Source organism: Macaca mulatta, chromosome 5 (assembly GCF_049350105.2).
Source record: "Macaca mulatta isolate MMU2019108-1 chromosome 5, T2T-MMU8v2.0, whole genome shotgun sequence".
NCBI classification, from domain to species: Eukaryota; Metazoa; Chordata; class Mammalia; order Primates; family Cercopithecidae; genus Macaca; species Macaca mulatta.
The window spans coordinates 8,179,772-8,200,847 of record NC_133410.1 but is presented as its reverse complement, the minus strand read 5'-3'; the positions used below and the strand labels follow the sequence as shown (position 1 = coordinate 8,200,847).

General features: G+C 44.7%; 1 pseudogene; it reads right to left on the bottom strand.

The window, feature by feature from the left end:
• Positions 1 to 6,788: 6,788 nt before the first annotated feature.
• Positions 6,789 to 10,847, bottom strand: LOC722776 (zinc finger protein 532 pseudogene; annotated as a pseudogene).
• Between the last annotated feature and the right edge of the window lie 10,229 nt (positions 10,848 to 21,076).

Genomic DNA, 21,076 nt, shown 5'->3' with positions numbered 1-21,076 from the left:
AACTGGGTAACGGGCAGAGGTTGGGACAGTTTGGAGGGCTCAGAAGAAGACAGGAAGATGTGGGAAAGTTTGGAACTTCCTAGAGACTTGTTAAATGGTTTTGACCAAAATGTTGATAGTGACAGGGATAATGAAGTCCAGGCTGAGGTGGTCTCAGACAGAGATGAGGAACTTATTGGGAACTAGAGTAAAGATCACTTTTGCTATGCTTTAGCAAAGAGACTGGGAGCATTTTGTCCCTGCCCTAGAGATCTGTGGAACTCTAGAAAGATGATTTAGGGCATCTGGTGGAAGAAATTTCTAGGCAGCACAACATTCAAGAGGTAACCTTTTTCTAAAAGTATATACTCATATGCATTCACAAAGATAATCTGATATTGGAACTTATGTTTAAAAGGGAAGCAGAGCATAAAAGTTTGGAAAATTTGAGGCTTGACCATGTGCTAGAAAAGAAAAACCAATTTTCTGGGGAGAAATTCAAGCCACTGGCTGCAGAAATTTTCATAAGTAAAGAGAAGCATAATGTTAATAGCCAAGACAATGGGAAAAATGTCTCCAGAGCATTGCAGAGACCTTCATGGCACCCTCTCCCATCAAAAACCTAGAGGCCTAGGAGGAAAAAATGGCATCCTGGGCCAAGCCCAGGGCCCCACTGTTCTGTGCAGCCTCAGGACACTGTGCCCTTTGTCCCAGCTGTTCCAGCCATGGCTAAAAGGAGCCAAGTTACAGCTTTGGCTATTGTTTCAGAGGGTGCAAGCCCTAAGCCTTGGTGGCTTTCGTGTGGTGTTGGCCCTGCAGGTGCACAGAATGCAAGAGTTAAGGTTTGAGCGCTTCTTCCTAGATTTCAGAAGACGTATGGAAACAACTGGATGCCCAGGCAGAAGTCTGCTGCAGGGGTGGAGCCCTCATGGAGAACTTCTACTAGGGCAGTGCAGAGGGGGAAATGTGGGATTGGATCCCCCACACAGAGTCACCACTGGTGCACTGCCTAGTGGAGCTGTGAGAAGAGGGCCATCATCCTCCAGACCCCAGAATGGTAGATCCACTGACAGCTTGCACCATGCATCTGGAAAAACCACAGGCACTAAATGCCAACCTGTGAAAGCAGCCTCAGGGTCTGTACTCCACAAAGCCACAGAAGTGGAGCTGCCCAAGGCCTTGTGAGGCCACCCCTTGCATCAGCATGCTGTGGATGTGAGACATGGAGTTAAAGGAGATCATTTCAGAGCTTTAAGATTTAATGACTGCCTTGCTGAGTTTCTGACTTGCATGGGGCCTGTAGTCCCTTTGTTTTGGCCAATTTCTCCCATTTGGAACTGGAAGATTTACCCAATTCCTGTAACCCCATTGCATCTTGGAAGTAACTGACTTACTTTTTATTTTACAGGCTCATAGGTGGAAAAGACTTGCCTTGTCTCAGATGAGACTTTGGACTTGGACTTTTGGGTTAATGCTGAAATGAGTTAACACTTTGGGGGACTGTTGGGAAGGTATGATTGTGTTTTGAAATGTGAAAAGAACATGAGATTTGGGAGGGGACAGGGGACAGCAGTAGAATGACATGATTTGGGGCTGCATTTCCACCCAAATCTTACCTCAAATTGTAATCCCCATGTGTTGAGGGAGGGCCTGGTGGGAGGTGATTGAATTATGGGGGTAGTTTCCCCCATGCTGTTCTCACAATAGTGAGTGAGTTCTCATGGGATCTGGTGGTTTAAAAGTGGCACTTCCTCCTTCACTGTCTCTCCTGCCACATGGTAAGACATGCCTTACTTCACCTTTGCCTTCTGCTATGCTTGTAACTTTCCTGAAGCCTCCTAGTCGTGTTTCCTGTTTAGCCTGTAGAACTGTGAGTCAATTAAACTTCTTTTCTTCATAAATTTCACAGTCTCAGGTAGTTCTTTATAGCCAAATGAAAACAGACTAATACAGCATGCCACAAGATCAAGGACCATCTCTTTCTATTTTGTTGCTCTGCTATGCAGGGCTTCCACTCTCAAGGTCACCTCATGGTCTAATCTGGCTGCTGCTGCTCTGGCTATCACGCCCATATTCCAGACAGCAGCAAGGAGAACAGGAAAGGAGAAAGATACATTCCTCTCTTTTAACTAACACTTACATCCCACTGGTGAGGACAAGCTATAAAACCACACTTAGTGAGACGGATATGGTGGCTCATGACAGTAATTCAAACACTTTGGGAGGCCAAGGCTGGAGGATCACCTGAGGCCAGGAGATTGAGACCAGCCTGGGAAACATAGCAAGACCACATCTCTAACAACATTTACAAAAACAAAAAACCCACACTTTTCCTTGTAAGAGAAGCCAGGACAGGGAATCTTTATTCCAAGCTACTCTGTGGCCAGCAAAGAAATAAGAGGTTCTTCCACAGGGAAGAAGGGGAGAACGATTATTGTGGAAAGACTGAGGTCTTTTCCACACACATCCAAACTGTGATTTCATTGATATTATTGCTTGGGATGAGATTAGAGTATTTAAAAGTTGAGGCCATTGAAAGAGGATGATTAAGGACATTAAGTCCAGGTAACAGGTGGGTGTGGTAACCATCGCGAAGGCAGTAAGAAGTGGAGCGTCTGCATTACTCCAGGATCTGGAGTTGGTACCATTAGGACAGCTTCCTTCCTCTTGCAAAGGAGGCAAGCCCAGGCTTAGAGAGGCTGGGCAGTGGGCCCTGCTGCCTCCAAGGCCAGAGCTCACACCCTCGTCTCTTCCCAGGATTGCAGCAGCCACTGACCCAGGGCTCTCCCAGCAGCAAGGCTTCTTTCTGGCCCACCCTCCATCACAGAGGCTGCAAAGATGGAGTCCTCCCTTTCCAGCTTCCCTCACAGCTCGGGGTGTCCCAGGGACCTGATGTAAGCATTAAAGCATAAAACAAGGTAGGGAATTTGGGACTGTCATTGATATTGATTTTGACTCTGGATTCTCATTGATTTCAGAACCACACATGTCCTCAGGAGCTAGCCACAGGCTGCCCGGCCGCCTGAAAAGAAACTCATCCAGCAAATTCAACCTCGAATTATAAAAAGGAAAAAATGCCAAGTGCAGTGCTTGACACGTAGTAGGTACTTAGCATTAGTTTATGCTTATAAATATTCCACACCAGGGCATTCCAAGTGTATTCATTCTTTCCTTAAATGCATTTAATGCATGGAAAGACTTAGACTAGTGCCAGGCATAGAAAGTACTCCCTAAGCATTAGCCACTATTCTTATGATTATCATGGCATTGTTGGGATTGTCATCATTCATTCATTCAACAAACATCTATCGCACCCCATGTGTGCCGTGCACGGCCTTGGCACTGTGGAATAGGCAATAAAAAAGGCAGAGTCTCTGCCCTGCTGGGAGTCCAGCCTCTAAGTGATTCATCCCACACTTAATGAGCTTGAGTTGTGATTCATGCCAGGGGCCCTGAAAGCATGAAGCAGGGCCACTGAGCTTACCCGGGGCTTCCCGGGGGAGCAGCTGTCATGAGTTGAGTCCTCAGGAACCAGCTGGAGTCAGCCCAGCTAAGAGTGGAGAAGAGCTCACGGGGCTCCAGAGGCTCATCCAGGGCTGCTCAGCAAACCAGGCATGAAGGCCAAAGACCCTCTGTGCTGGCCACATTAACCAGCTTGTCGGGCCTCGGCTCCCAGGCCCAGAGTTTGGGACAGGGCCAGGTGGGCTCAGAGCAGGCCAGGCCTTGGCAGATGCTTGTGTGCTGAAGGCAGGGTAGCGCTGCCTGGCTGCCTCCCTGACCTCCCGGGGCATCTCCTTTGTGTGGCAGTACTGTCCCCCATGCCGAGCCCCTTGGGATCCAGTTTCTGTGGAGGCCGGCTTGCAAAACCCGGGGTATTGTCCTGTAACAGCAGGCTCTGGGGTGGGTTCAATGAAAATCCAGCCCTGCATGGATTCTAACCTGAAAAGAATTATGTTACATCAATAGATGGTGCCCACAATGTGCCAGCATCCAGGGCTCTTAATTGACTCGGGCTTAATTAATGATTGGGAGAACATCCACGGACAGCCCGAGGCTCCAAAGGGAGGGGCTGGGGATAGATTAATAACATAAAGGACTGGATGGAGACACTCCGTTCAACTGCTGCTAGACCGTGTGTGGAGCTGGCTTTGGCGTGTGACAGTACAAAGTGGGACGGGAAAATATTTGATGAGAAAATCCCTCACCTTACGCCGAGAGGACCTGCTCCTTCCCTGCTGCTCAAATCAGAAGTTACAGCTTGAGACGCATCTGCGCCTGCCTTCTCATCACGTTTAGTGAAGACACCCACTCTAAGAATCCTAGGACAAAGTGACCCCCAGGACTGGACCCGTCTTATCCTTGATAGTTTGGAGACTCGTTAGTTTCTGTTCCCAAGGAATTCTGCACATTTCCTTGGAGTCCTTTCTGTGGTTTCTAAGATAATTTAATGCAAGTTCTGTGAACATGTCTTTGGAATTTTATTAGCATGCCATGAGGGTTAGTTAAGAATTCCATGGAAGCTGGGGGACTCTTCCAAGTAAGAATTCCATGCTGTTTCTGTGAGAATTCACTAAGGATCACATGGCAACTCTGAGAGGTTTTCATGAAAATTCATTGAGAACTCCATAGGTCTTCTATGAACATTCCCTCAGACTTGTGGAAAAATTCTACGAGAAGGAGGCACAGATGACATGAACATTCTAGGAGCAACCGAAGGAAGTGTAGCAGGACTTACGGGAGGGCTTATAAAAGATTCCATGAGGCTGCTTTGCAAAAATTCCATCCAAATGTTTCAAGAATTCCGTAGGAGTTCTTTGGAAGCGTGTCAGAACCTTAAGCACATCCACGGCAGAATTTTCTGCAGGAGTCGCCACTGCCTTAGCACTACGTCCACATGTGTCAGAACCCCAGCTCCAAATCACTGATCAGGGAGGCTCCCTTGAAAGAGACTCCTACTTTCTTTTTCTTTCTTAGTTTCATTTTTAAAATTTATTTTACTAAAATGAAAATCAGTTTGTTAGAAACACACTCACTCTGGATACCTGCTGAGGGTTAGAACACAACGAATAACTGACTATGGAAACATACCACAAGGAAATGGAAGAGTTAGGACCACTCTGAAGAGGAAAGAGTCTTCAAATCTTTCCCTGTGAATCCTGTGAAGAATGTGTGCTGATTGACAATATTTCTCACATGGTCTGGTGTCGGAGGCAAGAACATGGGAGTGGTGGCCAGGAGTCCCTGGTTCTAGTTCCAGGTCTGCCATTAACTCATTGTATAAGCTTGGGCCAGTCTCTGGGTCTCAATTTCCCCTTTTGTAAAATGAGAATTTTTTTTTTCAAGGGCCAAATGTCCCATGTTTATTTACATATGAAATGTGTTTCATACAGTTATGATGGATGGAGTGCTTAACACCCGACAGCAGCAAGACCTTTCGAGGAACTGAACGTTGACTACAGTATATCATGCAAGTATCTATATATACACAAACGAATTCCTTTTCTTAAAAAAAAAAAAAAGTACAAAACATATTCAGGGATAAATACAAGGTATAAAATGCAAAAGAAAACACAAAACAAAACCAAAAAATAGAACTCTCTCAGAGAACTATAAACAGAAGGGACAGAAGAGTACCTCTGCTGCATTTTAATAAAGCAGAATTACCAGCATTAAATATACTCTTGAAATGGCTGAACTAAACCCGGGTGGCTCAGTGCTTAAGGTAACGGCCCATTGCAATACACAGGCGGCAGCATTGATAAGTCGGTGGTTGAAGTTGTGCATCCCGACTCTAAGTACCAGAACGTTTGGCAGTAGCACTCAGAACAGGAAACGCCAACTCTTTTGACAGCAAAGGGTTAAGTCAACTGATTTTTTTTCTGTCACGAGCCAGAGAAATGCTTGATATTCTTACGTGTGTTTCTGTAATAGTTAATAAATTACATGACAAAAACCTGACTATAGAAATCTATTGGTCTAACTACGTATTTGTAACTTTTATAGCAGTCCAGCCCTTTGATTATTTTCCCTCCCTGTGCTCTTAAAGCCAGCCTTGCAGACCTGCCCAGAAAACCAGTCCCATTTTTTTCTTTTGAATAGTTTTCCCCATTCCTCAAAATGGAATTGAGGAAATCAGCATTCCTTATTAGATTCCTGGCTTCAGTTTTTATCCACGGCTGGGAAAGGAGTGACCTGCAAGGCTGCTTTAAACACCCTTCGGCGTGGCCTGAAGACAAAGGCACACCCACACTAGAGTGCAGTTGTGTCAAATGTGAACTCACTCCCTCAGGGCAGGCACATCGAGGAAGTGCTAAGACACTTAAAAGTTCCTAGTGTTTTTGAGACCCACAATTACTTACAATTTATGTAGTGAATTCTAAAAATTAAAAACACTAAAAAAGGCATTATTTTAGCCTGTAATTTGTTAACCCATTAAAAATCCAAACATACAAAATGGTTTATTTGAATTCAGGAACCGCCCCTGTTACTAAGAACTCTGTTTTAAAGAAACGGTACAAAAAGAAAAATTCTAACCCAGAACAACTCAGATGGTTTTCCACTAAATACTGACGCAAACATGTAACAAAGAGTATAAAAAGTTATTCATTTAAATATATACAAACTCTTTTAAACTCAAATACTGTTTTAATACTTATCGAGGATATATACAACGAGCTGAAGGAAGGTGCGTTGAAAGAGAATATATTGCAACATACACTGTTAACTCTATTATACTGCAAACTTTTTGTAACAAAAATGTCTTTTTTATTCCAATGTGGACAGGGATTTTCCCCATGGAGCATCTGTGGCTATTTCTCGGCTGAGCTCATCCTTTTGGATTTGATGAAGGCCATGCCGTGTGTCCGCATGTGAGTGTTTAAGGCAGCTTCAGTTTCAACAGTTTTTGCGCACACTTTGCACTTTCTGTCTGACACGGCGCCATCGGGGGATTCATCCTCGTGGCTGGGTTTGTTCTCCCGTTGGTTATCATCCCCAGCCCCATTTTGCTTGGACACTGGCTGAGGTTCCCTTAACGTATGTACGATGAAGAGGTGCCTGGACAGAGAGATGTGAGATGTGTAGCAGAGACCACACTCCCAGCACTGGTAGGAAGAACCATCCGATTTGTGCTGAGGGATGTGTTCGTGGAACTGCAGCAGGTTTTCGGTGGAGGAGCCACACACGGCACACTTGTGGACCTTAAAAACATTGATTTTCAGCTTTTTCAGTGGTTGAGTGATGGCTCCTCTGGGAGGCCTGAACTCCAGAACCGGTTTTTTCAGCTTCCACTTGGGACTGGGGACCTTGGTGTCTTCTTTTATTTCTGCTTCCTCTTCATTGGTGCTGTCTCATTTCTTTCAGGTCAGGGTCCTTGATGCCGTGCATCAGCTGGACGTGCTTCTTCAGCATCAACCGGGTAAAGGTACGTCTGGAGTCTGGGCAGTGTGAGCAGGCGTACACTTTCCTGATGCCTTTGTGCTTGATCCGGTTGTGCCGGCACAGGCTGTAGGACGAGCTGAAAGGCTTGTCACGCTGGCAGCAGGGGTGTTTCTTCACTTGCTTCCCGTGCTCCTTCCTCACGTGGGATATGTACACATCTCTCTGCATGAACAGGCGGTCACACTCCCAACACGTCCACCCAGGACTGGCCACTTTCTTCGTTTCCATTGATTTTTTCACAAGAGATGGAGATTTCTTTTCCAATTTCTCTTTCTCAGTCATGGATTTGGTGTCTTCTTTGTTCTGATTTGCTGAATTTTGAGTTGCAGGCTTAATGCTCAAAGGCAGGTTTAACCCCAAATTTGGAGGTCCTTCAATACTTTTCAATGTGCCATGCATAGACTTGATATGGTCCATCATAAGTTGCTTCTGTGCATATAAAAGAGAACAGTCTGGACACTTGAAAACAGACGCCTTCTGGTTTTCAATGTATTGGTCAAAGTGGCGATACAGCAGGGTTTGCAGGGTGAACACAGTGTTGCACATGGAACACTTATATATTATTTTTGGTTCTCCTATCTTGATGCCAGGATGCTGAAGGTAGGCGTGGGAATGTGTGCTTGGGGCAGACTTAAACGCCACTGGACAAATAAGACACTTGTAGAAGACTTCACAGTGAGAACTTTGAATGTGAGATTTCAGAGCAGCCACATCAGAGTACACAACATTGCAATGCACACATTGAAAACCAACTCTTCTTGTGTAGTTCAGACAGTTCTTGGTGACATGGGTCTGGAAATGCACAGACCTGCAGAAGGCACCTGCACTCAGGGCAGGTGTAAGGAGATTTGTGCTGATGGATTCTCTGGTGTGATGTGTAACTGCACCGGTTAGGAAGCAGCATCTGGCAGATGGTGCAAGTCTTTTGTCCACTCGGATCTGCAGCCTGCTGGAAATGTGTAGCCAGTGATGTCTCGTCCTAGAAGACTTCATTACACTCCAAACATTGTAGACTATGTCTACACAGTTTGGAGGGGTCTTCATCTAGGGGCATGGCTGGGGTGATGGAAGTGCTTGAAGGAGCCGATATGACTGTCCCAGTTATGCCAGACTGAATTTTTGTGAGAGTGTGTGTGCCGGCTCCCACAGGGCTCTGAAGAGTGGAAGTTGAAGTGGAAGTATTGCTTGATGGAGAAACTATCATTTGATCTGCTGGGACTGGCTTTAAAATTAAGTGGGAGCATTGCATTACCACCCCTTTCTCCTTATGCCCACGGGCATGGGAAAGGAGGCTGCATTTGTTGTAAAAAACGAGGTTCTTTGTACAGTGGTTGCACGTTACTTCGATGCGCATGCTCCATCTGTCGGAGTGCTGAGTCAGACTCTTTTCAAGTGCAAAGGAGTCCCCACACTCCAAGCACTTGTACCCAGGCATCAGTAATGTGATCCCTGCGTTGGCGGGAGGACTGAGGTTTGGGATGTAAACAGGGACTGGATTGACACTGCTCAGCACCTTGTTGAAAGCTTCCACCACAGAACTCTGCAAGGACGACATCATCTGGACTTGAGACACATTTTTGGGGGGTTGAGAGGCTGCTGCATTGATTATTGCCTGCTTTATTTGTTGCTGAGGTTTGGTTAGCACTTGATGGAATTCAGAGGTGGCCTGGGCACCCTGAGGCAAAAGGTTAAGGTTGGCAAGGTGCACAGTCTTTGGCACGAGTTTGGCGTTGGCCAGGCTGGATGCCAGCACCATGACAGTTTACTGCTGGATGGTATTGGTAGCTTTAATGATGGCACTGCTGGCGCTCAGGACAGAGGCAGCAGATATGACCCTGAGTTTCACCGTGGTGGTGTTAGCGAGCTTCAAATTAATGACTTGGGATCCTGCCGTCTTCACAGTGGACACTGGGAGGAAAACAGTAGCCACAGGCTTGATTGTGACCTGTTTAGGGGTGAGCTCTGCAGGGGAAACTGACCATGTGGTCATGACCACGGACTGGAGAGGCGCCCGGGGGGGAGAGGAAAGGACAGCTTCTGATGCTGGAGACGAAAGAATGGATGTCACAGAGGCTATCAGGGATGCTGTCTGCTCGGAAGGTTTCTTCCCAGAGTCATGATCCACTTCTGGCAATAACCTGGTCACTGTTCTCTTGATTTCCCCAGAAGATGTCTTAATGGTTTTTATGCGGACTTTGGGAATTGCTGGTGTGGACCCTGCAGGAGAGGACGGGGAGCCCTTGCTGTTGTTCTCACTTGAGATGCTTCTGGGACTATCCGGTTGCTTTAGGGGTGGTTTTTTTTTTTTTTTTTTTTTGGTCCCCTCGATGAGATTCTGGGATTCAGGAGACTTGTCAGTTGCTCTCCGACTGTCGTTTGCTTCTTTTGGTAACAGGGAGGATTCCCTCGAATTGGCCACTGGTTCTTTGCAGGAGTCTGAAGCCGCCTTTTTAGCGCTGAGAGCTGCGATGGCAGCGATGCAGGACGAGAGCTTGGAGGATGACTTTGTCTTCATGGCGCAACGCCAGAGAGGCCGGTGTCATTCTTATTGGAGCTCACTTTCCCATCCAGGACTCTGTTTTCCAGCATTCTTTCAATTTATCCTCTGCTTTTCTGACTTTAAAAGGTTCATAAACACTCAGGTTTATAGAATTGGCTTCTGCTTCTCTCTTAACAACTTTGTTTTCCTCCATATTGCCTGATGTAGAGAGTCCCGTTTTGCTGGAGTTTTCCCTTCCGAGTGCCTTCAGCTTATCGTAGCCCTGCCGGGGAGCCGACTCCGTCAACAGGTTGGACCTGCAGCTTAGCATGTCCTCCTTGTCAGGGGGTCATCCACCTCCGTCTTCTCATCGTCATCAAACTCTTCAGCACTGGAGATCGGGCTAAACTGACTGAACGTTGAGTCTTTCAGAGTCACCTCAGGGGCAGGCACGTCTCCTTTCAAGGACTTCACTCCATCTTTACTGTAACTGTCGAGGGAGGACGCTATGAGAAATCCATTATGTAGGCCATTGCCGGTGGGGTTATGGCCATCTTTCTCCCTGCCCTCAACGAAGTGGATGTTCCCAACGTTCTTGATGATAACACTGACACCCACGTCAGAAGATGATGGTGCTGGGCATCATCCTCTCCCTGGGCGTTCTGCTTCGTGCGGTTTTTCATGGTCATTGTGTCCAGACTCAGTAGCTGCTTTAGGATCGACTATATCTGGGATGTCAAATGCTGCCAGGAGGTCATCAAAGTCTGGGGTCTTCATATCCCCCATGGTCATGAATTTGAGCAGATGTTCTCGTGAACCTTGACCTTTTGGAAAGACTTTAGACCAATGTTCAGTTACTGTCACACGGCTGCGTTCTCAACAAATAGGAAAAGGTTAAAAGCAGCCCCAGTCAACAGGCCTTTTGGCCTTCATAATAGTCAGAAGCATCCCCAACACTCTTTAGTAGCGTCTGAAAGAAAAACCACAAAACAGAACATACCCCCGTTCCCGGGGTTGGCCTTCGCGGCGGTCAAGCCCGGGCGTCTGGGCCGCAGCTCCTATGACCTTTGTTCAGTGCAGCGCCGCTGGCGGCTGCTGCTGTGGCTGCTGCTGCTGTTGTCGGAGCGGCGGCGTCGGCGGGGGTGGCTTCCATGTTACCGGCGTGTCATCTGCGTTCCTGCTGCCGGAGTCTGTGTGTGCGTGTGCGGTGGAGCGGCCTCGCCGAGCGCCTGGCCCGGGCACCGCGCCTCCCGTGGCACCGCGCTCTAGGCCAACGGCTGGGGATGCGGGCCCGGGCGGCGGCGGCGGCCGTAAAATGATAATTTTTAGACTGGGAAATCCCCATGGACTCTGCCAATCCTGACAGTCTGTGGTTCTGCAAAGTAATAATGATGGTGCTGGTAATGGTGATAATGGTGGTGATGGTGATGTTGGTACTGATTGTGTTGGTGGTGATGGTGGCGATAATACTGGTTGTAATGGTGGTGATGGTAATGATGGTGACAGTGATGGTAGTGATGATGACGGTGGTGATGGTGGTGGTGGTGATGGTGGTAGTAACAGTGGGTTATGGTGATGACTGATGTTGCTGGTGGTAGTGATAGTGATGGTGGTGATGGTGGTAATGACGGGGGTGATGGTGGTGATGGTGGTGACGGTGATGATGGTGGTAGGAATGGTGGTGGTGATAGTGATGGAGATGATAGTAGTGGAGGTGGTGGTGATTGTAGTGATGTTGATGATGGTGGTGGAGGCTGTGGTACATGATGGTGGTGGGGGTGGGGATGATGGTGGAGGTGATGGTGGTGGTGATGGTGATGATGGTGATGGTGGTGGTGATGATGGTGAGGGTGATGATGGTGGTGATGGTGATGGTAGTGATAGTGATAATGGTGATGGTGATGATGGTGGTGATGGTGATGGTAGTGATAGTGATAATGGTGATGGTGATGATGGTGGTGATGGTGATGGTGGTGGTTATGATGGTGATAATGTTTGTGGTGATGGTGGTGGTAGTAATGATGATGATGATGATGATGGAGGTGGTGGTGGTAACAACAGTAATTACCATCCCTGAGCATTTATACTACTGCTGTGCTAAGCACCTTCCATTCTCTTCTTAAACTCCCATATTCAATCATTTGAGATAAGAACGATATTTATCTCTCCTAGTTTATAGAAGAGGAGATTGAAGCCCCCAGAAATTTGAGGTCACATGGCTGATAACCAGCAGATTTAGCATCTAATCCGTGATTGTCCTACTTCCCACTTCTCTTAGGCACCACTCCACACTGTTTCTTCTACCATTTGCTGCTCTAATCTTTTGACTTTCAAGGAAGTTCTCCAATGTATCATGCAAAGTACCTGTGACAGCAAAAGCCTCAGGCTGCCTGATTTGTTCACGTTTTGTAAACACCTACTTTCATCCCTCATTCCTGCTCCATCATGATCTGCCCTTTTGTTTGCTCATCCCTTATCCAAGATTCCAATCATGTACCTCTTCTCCCATGTGGTCTATCCTGCACACACCAGGTGAATTTCTTGCAAATGATGTTTACCATCACAAAATTCTTATGCTCAGGAATTTTTAGTGGATTCTCCTAGTGTGAAGGACTAAATAAACTAAGTTAAACTTTTGAAAGTCCCTTAGGGCATCCTTCTAGGACCTCTAATATCACAGCGTCTGTGATAGCTCCTTAATGCTCTGGGCTAAATTCCATCTCTGTGACTTTGTTTATGCACATACTGCCTGGAATGCCTTCCTCCTCCCTCTCCATCCTGCTTCTTCCAAAAATGAGACTTACTAGACTACTTTAATCTGCAATCTAGAACATTCACACATTCTTCTTCATGGAGTAGCACGACAGGCTACAATGCATATTATTTGGACAGCTCTTTTCACACTGAATGGACAGGGCAAATCACTAAAAGTGAGGACCACATTGTGTCAGAGCCATGCAGACGTGGCCCTGCTGCTGACCAGCTACAGGATCTTGGGCAAGTGACTTTACCTCTCCCAGCGAGTTTCCTCATCTATTACAAAATGAAAAGGAAATAATACAATCTTAGTGGGCAGAGGTATTGTGAAAAATGAAATGAGAGAACAGAAAGATCTTCCTGATAAGCTTTAGAAGTTGTAAAGACAATCAGGAATGTCAGGCATGGAGCACACTGCCTGGACTGGAAAAGGTGCTTGGGAATGTGAGTTGATTGTCCTCTCCTACACATCCTCAAGCACACAAGCACACTGCGGGGCACATGGTGCTGTAATCATCATTTAGAACACCTGTGCTCCAGGCATTGCGCCAAATCTTGGCATCAAGAGCACTTTTAATCTTTTTTCTCTCCTTTAATTGTTCTGATTTTTTTCTGCCAATAACCCCGTATGACAGCAGGGGATACTGAGGCTTACAGACAGGATTCAAAGCTGGGTTGGCTCATCTGAATCTTAGCACCTTGGCTTTGCTGCCCTTCAGCAGCACACACTAAATACCCATGTGCTTCTTTTCTTTTCTTTCCTTTTTTCTTTTCTTTTCTTTTCTTTTTTTTTTTTTGACAAGGTCTCACTCTGTCACCCAGGCTGGAGTGAAGTGGCAAGATCATGGCTTATTGCAACCTCGACCTCCCAGGCTCATGTGATCTTCCCACATCAGCCTCCTGAATAGCTGGGACGACAGGCACGTGTCACAACAGGGATAATTTTATTTTATTTTTTGTAGTGATAGGATTTTGCTATGTTGCCCATGCTGGTCTCAAACTCCTGGACTCAAGTGATCCGCCTGCCTTGGCCTCCCAAAGTGCTGGGGTTACAAGCGTGAGCCACTGCACCTGGCCGCCATGTGCTTCTTGACCAAGCAAACTTCCTGGTTCCTCAGTCCCGGAGTGCCTCCATGCACACAAATGGACCACAGCCTGCTCCTCAGGGAGAGTTTGTGGTTTGTGCTTGTGTGGGAAATGGTTTCTAATCAACAACAGTAGAGGAGGCTGACCTACAGGGCAAATTTAAATGCCCCTTGTTATGGAGGGGATGGAAATTTCCCCATGGTTTTACAGGGAGTGGGTAAATCAACAGCAAGGCCCTTGGAATAATCATCTCAACACTAAGGAGAAAGTCAAGGTTGATAAGGAGCTTAGGCCTTTGATTCTGATGGAAAAATGGGTTCAGAGAGAAGGAGTGATTTGCTAAAGCTAATGGCAGGGCTTGGGGGGATTCTGCAGCCTGATTCCCTGTTCACTGCACATCTCGACCCACCTCTCCTGTGTCCCACTCCCTAGAGGCCTGTCTCTCTGCCAGGACTAACCTGGCCATCTTCTCCATGTTCTAATGACGATGGGTGATAGTGTGACATTTTACACTTCCCAGCTATCATTTTCTGTCACTTTTATTTATAACATCTTCACCATGTTTCTGGCCTTATGCTCGTCTCCATGAAAATTATTGAGTAATGAAGGAGTTGAACCATGAAGGAGACAAAATCATTGCTCTCTCTAAGAGTTGTAGTGACACATGGCCAACTTAAAGGAGTATAAAAATCAAACAAATAGGACTCATTTTTCTCTGACATAAGAATTCTGGAAATAACTGGTCCAGAATCCAGGGCTCCTTAGGACCCAGGACTCCTCAACTCATTGGTGCCACCATCCATAGCCTGCAGTTCCTGTACTCTTGGTCACAGGGCAGACGTCCTCCACCCCCACCATCATAATGTCTTTCTGAGCAGGAATAAGGGATAAATGTGAGGGGCAAAAAAGCATATGCCAGTTGGTTCATCCCTGTTTAAGGTCTTTGCTAGAAAGATCTTCCCCATACATCCCATTGGCTACTGCAAACTGCAAGAGAGGCTGAGAATTAAGTTTGTATTTGAGTTGGTAGACTGCAGCCTCCAAGTAAAACTGTAGTGCTCTTAAAAAGCAAGAAGGGAAGTGGTTACTGAATAGACTACCAGCTGTCTCTGCCACAGTGGAGTCAAAGACTTCCTAAAATTGTATGCAAAATGAGGAATATATACATGTGATTTTCAGGGAAGAGAGTCTATAACATTCCTTACATTTTCTATGGGATCCATTGGGTTGAGTACCTCTGGTCCAAATAAAGACCTGTGCAGCAACAATTCGAATAGCTTAACATTGGTTCTTCATGCCCACACCCAGTCAATTTCCTCAGCATTATCAGCATGGGAGGCATTAAGAAAACAATGCAAAGCTCCAGGGCAAGGATTCTGCTTTACCAGCCCAGAGCTTCCATATCACAGCTGCATGACCATGGGAAATCCCATAACCCTTTTGAATCTCAGTTTCTTAGTCTATTAAAAGGGAGGACAAACCTACCTCAAAAACTTGTAAGAGGATATTTCTGCTTCTTGCATAGAAGTAGGAACAGGAACCAGATTTATTCTCCCTCCTGAAACAAATGAAAACCAAGACAAAACATGTGAAAACTGGTTTTCAGATGTTGGCCATCAGGCAGCACAGAACCAAAATCCTTGAGAAAGAGAAAACAAACAAGGCTACAATTGCCCAGCCTATTGCTGGAAATGGAGACCATTTCCTGAGATCAGTGCAAGGAGGCCATCTTAGTAAGTTTTATCCTGCAACAACAGAATACCTGAGACTGAGTAGTTTATAAACAACAGAGATTTATTTCTTACAGTTCTGGGGGCTGAGAAGTCCAAGATTAGGTGGCCTCCATCTGGCGACAGTCTTTGTGCTGGATCATCCCACAGTGGATGGCAGGAGGGCAAGGGAGGGTGAAAGAGGGCAAGAAATCAAACTCTCAGCCTCAAGCTCTTTTTATAATCAGCACTAATCCATTCTGAAGAATGGAGCCCTCACAACCCAAACACCTCCCATTAGGCCCCATCTTCCAACACTGTTGCACTGAGGATTCGATTTCCAGCACATGTGTTCTGGGCAACACATTCCAACTACAGGAGAGGTCGAACCCAGGCAGCATTTGACCATCTCCACAAGCTGAGGCGGTGGAAGTGGGAGTACAGGGAGTATGAGATGGCTGAAATTCACGCAGAGCACCAGAGGTGGAAATAACACAGAAAGGGCTGCACAGGGTCCCTCCTGAGTCTTCATCTGATCCTGTGAGTACTTATCAGCACTTGCATGAAAGGAAGCTACCCTCCTCCAAAGAATTAGAGAAAAAATCCCTAGAGCGCAAACAGGCCAGGAATATAGCGTTTTCACCAGCCACAGTGGATAAGCCTCATAGTTAGAAGAATGTCAGAGTGCTCCAGAAGACATTTAGGGTCTTAAAAGTGGGCAAAATTAGCCCTAGACTAAAGGCTGCCTTGATAGCATCTAACAAAGATTAAAAACAAACCTTGAAAGGAACAAATGGCTCCCAAGTTATTTAACCGTGTTGCAGGAAAAAAATCTCAAGAATACTTACAGAATATAAAAATGTCTAGCACACAAGAAAATAAATATCATAATATATGGTATAAAAGAAGCAATGGCATGCAGAGAAACAGTAAAATAAAATGTATGATGAAAGCATCAGTCAATAGAAACAGAACAAAAAATAACACAGGTGATAGCATTAAGAGACAAGGACCCTAAAACAGTTATTACAACTACATAACTATGTCTAAGAAAGTAGAGAAAAAATTGAGCATGTTGAGATATAGAAGTTATAAAATAATCAAACTTCTAGAAATGAAAATTACAATGCTTGAGATTTTTAAAAAATAAAACAAAACACTTTGTGAGATTAACAGCAGATTAGAAACTGCAGAGAGAAAAGATAAGTGAATTTGAAGACCTAGTAATAGAAACTATTCAAAAAGGAAATACAGAAAAGAAAAAAACTGAAAAAATTGAACAGAGCATCATTGAGCTGTGGTACAGATTCTAGTTTGCTAACAAATGTGTATTGTAGTCCACAAAAGAGAAGAGAGAAAGGGAGAATAGAAACAATATTGGAAGAATTAAGAGCTAAAAACATTTCTAAATTTGATGAAAACTTTAACCCAGAGAACCAGTGAACCCACTACAAAAAAAAAAAAAAAAGAAGAAAACATTATCAAGGTACGTCATAATTAAATTGCTCAAAAACAATGATAAGGAGAAAATCTCAAAAGTACCCTGTTAAAAAAAAAAAAGACATTACATATAGAAAAACAATGATAGCAATAGCTGCAGATCTCTCATTGGAATCAATGTAAGCCAGAAAGAAGTGGAGCAAAATATTTAAAGAACTGAAAGAAAAAAAAAAACAACTGTGGATAAAAATCTTATGCCCAGCAAAAGTTCTTTCTAAAGAAAGGGGAAATAAAAAGAGAGGGGTGAAAAGGACATACAAACATTAAAAGCAGCAGAGCAATATTACAAGAAGTATTAAAGGAAATTATTCAGCCAAAGTAACATGAGACGGGATGAAAACCTGGATCTACACAAAGAAAAAACGAACAGCAGAAATGGTAAATATGTTGGTAATATAAGGGGTTTCTTTTCTAAATTTCTGACCACTTTGAAATGTAATTGGCAGTTTATATTTTAAAATAACAACCATGTGGTTTATAACCTGTAGAGGCTGAATATGTAATAATAGCAGCAAAAAGGCTAGGAGGTGGTTCGTTCTTAAACTATAATGTGAAGTGGTGTAATATTACTTGAAGGTAAACCGTGATAGGTTAAAAATGTATACTATCAACATTAACGCATCACTAGAGAAACAAAACATTCAACTTTTGCCGAAGTGCCAAGGCAATTCAGTAAGGAAAAGATAATCTATCAACAAATGATGCTGTAACAATTGGATAGCCATATGCAAGAAAATGAACCCCGACATTTACCCGAGAGCATGTGCAAACACTAACCGAAACTATATCATAAATCTAAAGTGTAAGAGCTAAAACTATAAAACTTCAAGAGGAAAGCATAGAAGAAAATCATAGTGATCTTTGATTTGTTAAGATTTCTTAAATAGGACACAGAAATTTCCTACTATAAAAGAAAAGCATCGAATTGTATTTAATCAAAATATAAAGCTTTTGCTTTTCAAAAGACACTCAAATGAAAAGGCAAGCCACAAACTTGGCAGTTTTTTTTATGAAACATATATCCAGAAAAGGACTCATATCTAGAATATATAAATAATTATCATATCTCTGTAAGAAAAACAAACTAATTTTTAAATGGACAAAAGACTTAAATAAGATATGTGGATAGCAAATACTGACATTAAAGATGCCCAACATCATTAATCATTAGGGAATTAAAACTACAAGGAGATGGGGCGAGGAGGCTCATACCTGTAATCCTTGTGCTTCGGGATGCTGGAGCCAGAGGATCACTTGAGGCCAGGAGTTTGAGACCAGCCTGGGCAACATAGTGAGATTGTGTCTTTAATTTTTTTTTAATTAGTTGAACATGGTGATTAGTGCCTGTAATCTGAGCTACTTCAGAGGTTGATGTGGGAGAATCACTTAAGACCAGGAGATAGAGGCTGCAGTGAACTCAGATGGAGCCACTGCCCTCCAGTGTGGTTGACAGAGTGTGACCCTGTCTCAAATAAAATAAAATAAAAAATAAAACTATAAGGAGATACCACTACACACACACGCTAAAATGAAAAAGACCGATTAACCAAGTATCAGAAAAAATGTAGAACAGATAGAGCTGTCATAGACTGCTGGTAGGAACCTGAAAAGGTGCAGTCTCTTTGGAAAGCAGTTTGGGAATTTCTCAAAAAGTTACACTCACACCTCCAAATGACCCACCATTCTACTACTAGGTGTTTAGCCAACAGAGATGAAAGCACACAGAACTGCACACAAATGTTGGGAACACGTTGAGCCACTTTATTTGCAATAGCCCCAAACTAGAAACTATCCAAATATCCATCAGCAGGTGAATAGTAAACTGACTGTGGTATATCTACACAGCAGAATGCTACCCAGCAAAAAAGCAATGAGCGGTAGTACACGTGCATCGTGGACAGGTATCAAATTAATTATGTGGAGTGGAAGAAGACAGACCAAAAATGTACATAATGTAATGGTTCCATTTACATAAAATTCTAGAAAATCTGTAATAACAAATAGAAGATTGAGTGGCTCTCTGGAGTACCCAGCAGGGAAAGCAGGAAGGGATTATAAAGATGCCCCAGGAAACTTTGAGGGATGATAACTTCTAAGTTAACTAACTTCGTTGTGATGACTGGTTGATTTGAGTTCGTATGCATCTGCTAACATGTTATCAAGTTGTACACTTAAAATATATGCAGTTTATTGTATGTCAATTACATCTCAACAAAGCTGGGATTTTTTTTTAAAGGTAGAAAGAGAAACTGAAATACTAGACAAGAAGGAGGTAACAGCATGAGTTATGCATTCTAGGCGTAACATTCTTCTAAGGAAGATGAAAATGGTTCAAAAATAAAATGAGTTCCTAAGAAGAGAGCCAATAAGATTAGACATGTAAATGCTTTTCCTGTGGCAAGCTTTGCTCTTAGAGGTATTCCTGAGCTCACTCATTGCATGTTCTCAACAACCTCCTGGGGGAGCGACTGTACTGTCCTCATTTTATCGACAAGGACACAGGCCCAAAGAAGTGAAGGAACTTGCCCAAGGTCACACAGCTAGAAAGAGGTTGAGTCCGGAAGATGAACCCAAGCAATTTGGCTGAGTGGCCTGGGCTCCTGTTCCTGCCACTCCCTTCTGTCCCTTGTGCCTTGTCCAGGGAGCTGAAAACAGCTGCAGTTCTATTCACAGCCCTAACGCCACAGCTGGGGTCTCTGGGAAGCTCTGTGGTTTTGGCCCCCTATGAGAGCTGTAGTACCTGTTCCTTCTTTCTCTTCCCCAGCCTCCTCCTATTCCCATGGCACCCCTTTGGAACATCTTAGAGTTTCAGAACTTCCCAGGACCTTCAAGAGCAGTTTCATGCCACCATGCCTGCTTGCAACCCTCCTCCAATACAGATGCCCTGTTTTGCCAGCCAAGCCAGCACCTCACCTCAGGCTCCGCTCATCTGTGAAGTCTTGACTGACTCAAGTCCCCATCCCCAAGCAGAATTGGCCCTGTCCTCCTCTGCTCCCATTCTATGCCTCGTAGAGACTCTGAACCTGGCCGCAGTTCAAGGGCAGGAAAGCCTGGCTGTGGAGGATGCCAGATTCTGGGAAAGGCACCAAAAAGTCATAGTAAATAATGTGGGACAGGGGAGGCTGATCAGAGCTTAGCTTGCAAATAAAATTTAAAATTGTGAAACAGGCCAGGCATGGTGGCTTGCACCTGTAATCCTCACACTTTGGGAGGCCGAGTCGGGGAGATCATTTGAGGTCAGCAGTTTAAGACCAACTTGACCAACATGGTAAAACCCCATCTCTACTAAAACTGAAAAAAAAAAAAATTAGTTGGGCATAGTGGCAGGCAGGCACCTCTAGTCCTAGCTACTCAGGAGGCTGAGGCAGAATTGCTTGAACTTGGGAGGCAGAGGCTGCAGTAAGTTGAGATCACGCCACTGGGTGACAGAGCAAGACTCTGTCTCAATAAATAGATAGATAAATAAATAAATAAAATAACATTGTGAAACAGTTTATTTTACATTTCACAACGTTTAGTCCTATGATACCAATGGACTGGCTCCTGGGACCGGTCAAGATGAGATGAGAGTTGGTCCTTCTGGAGATCCTGACAAATTGTACAACACCAGGATGCGTCAAGTCAAGGGCATCATTTTTTACAGCATTCGAGGAGTTCATCAATGCTCCCAGGAGCTTCTCTCAAGTTTGGATACGCAAATCCCTCCTCTTGAAGTGCCTGTGCTGTCCTGATTGAGTGGATCTGCTCTTCATCAAATGTTCTCGGAGTTAATCCCACCAGATCCTCATGTGTCTCCAGTTCCGCTTGTGGCAGAAGAAATTCTTGAAAAACACTGTGGCAGGTAGAATAATGGTCTCAAAGATGTCCACATCATAATTCTTGGAGTCTATGAACATGTCACCTTACCTGATAAAGGGGACTTTGTGGATGTGATGACGTTAAAGACCTTGAGATGGGGGAACTCTCCTGGACAGTCTGGGTGGGCCCAAAGTCATCACAAGGGTCCTCATAAGAGGGAAGCAAGAGGGTCAAAGTCACAAAAAGCATACGTGATGAAGGAACCACAGGTTGGAGTGATGCATTTTGAGGATGGAAGAAAGGGCCATGACCCCATGGAACACAGGAG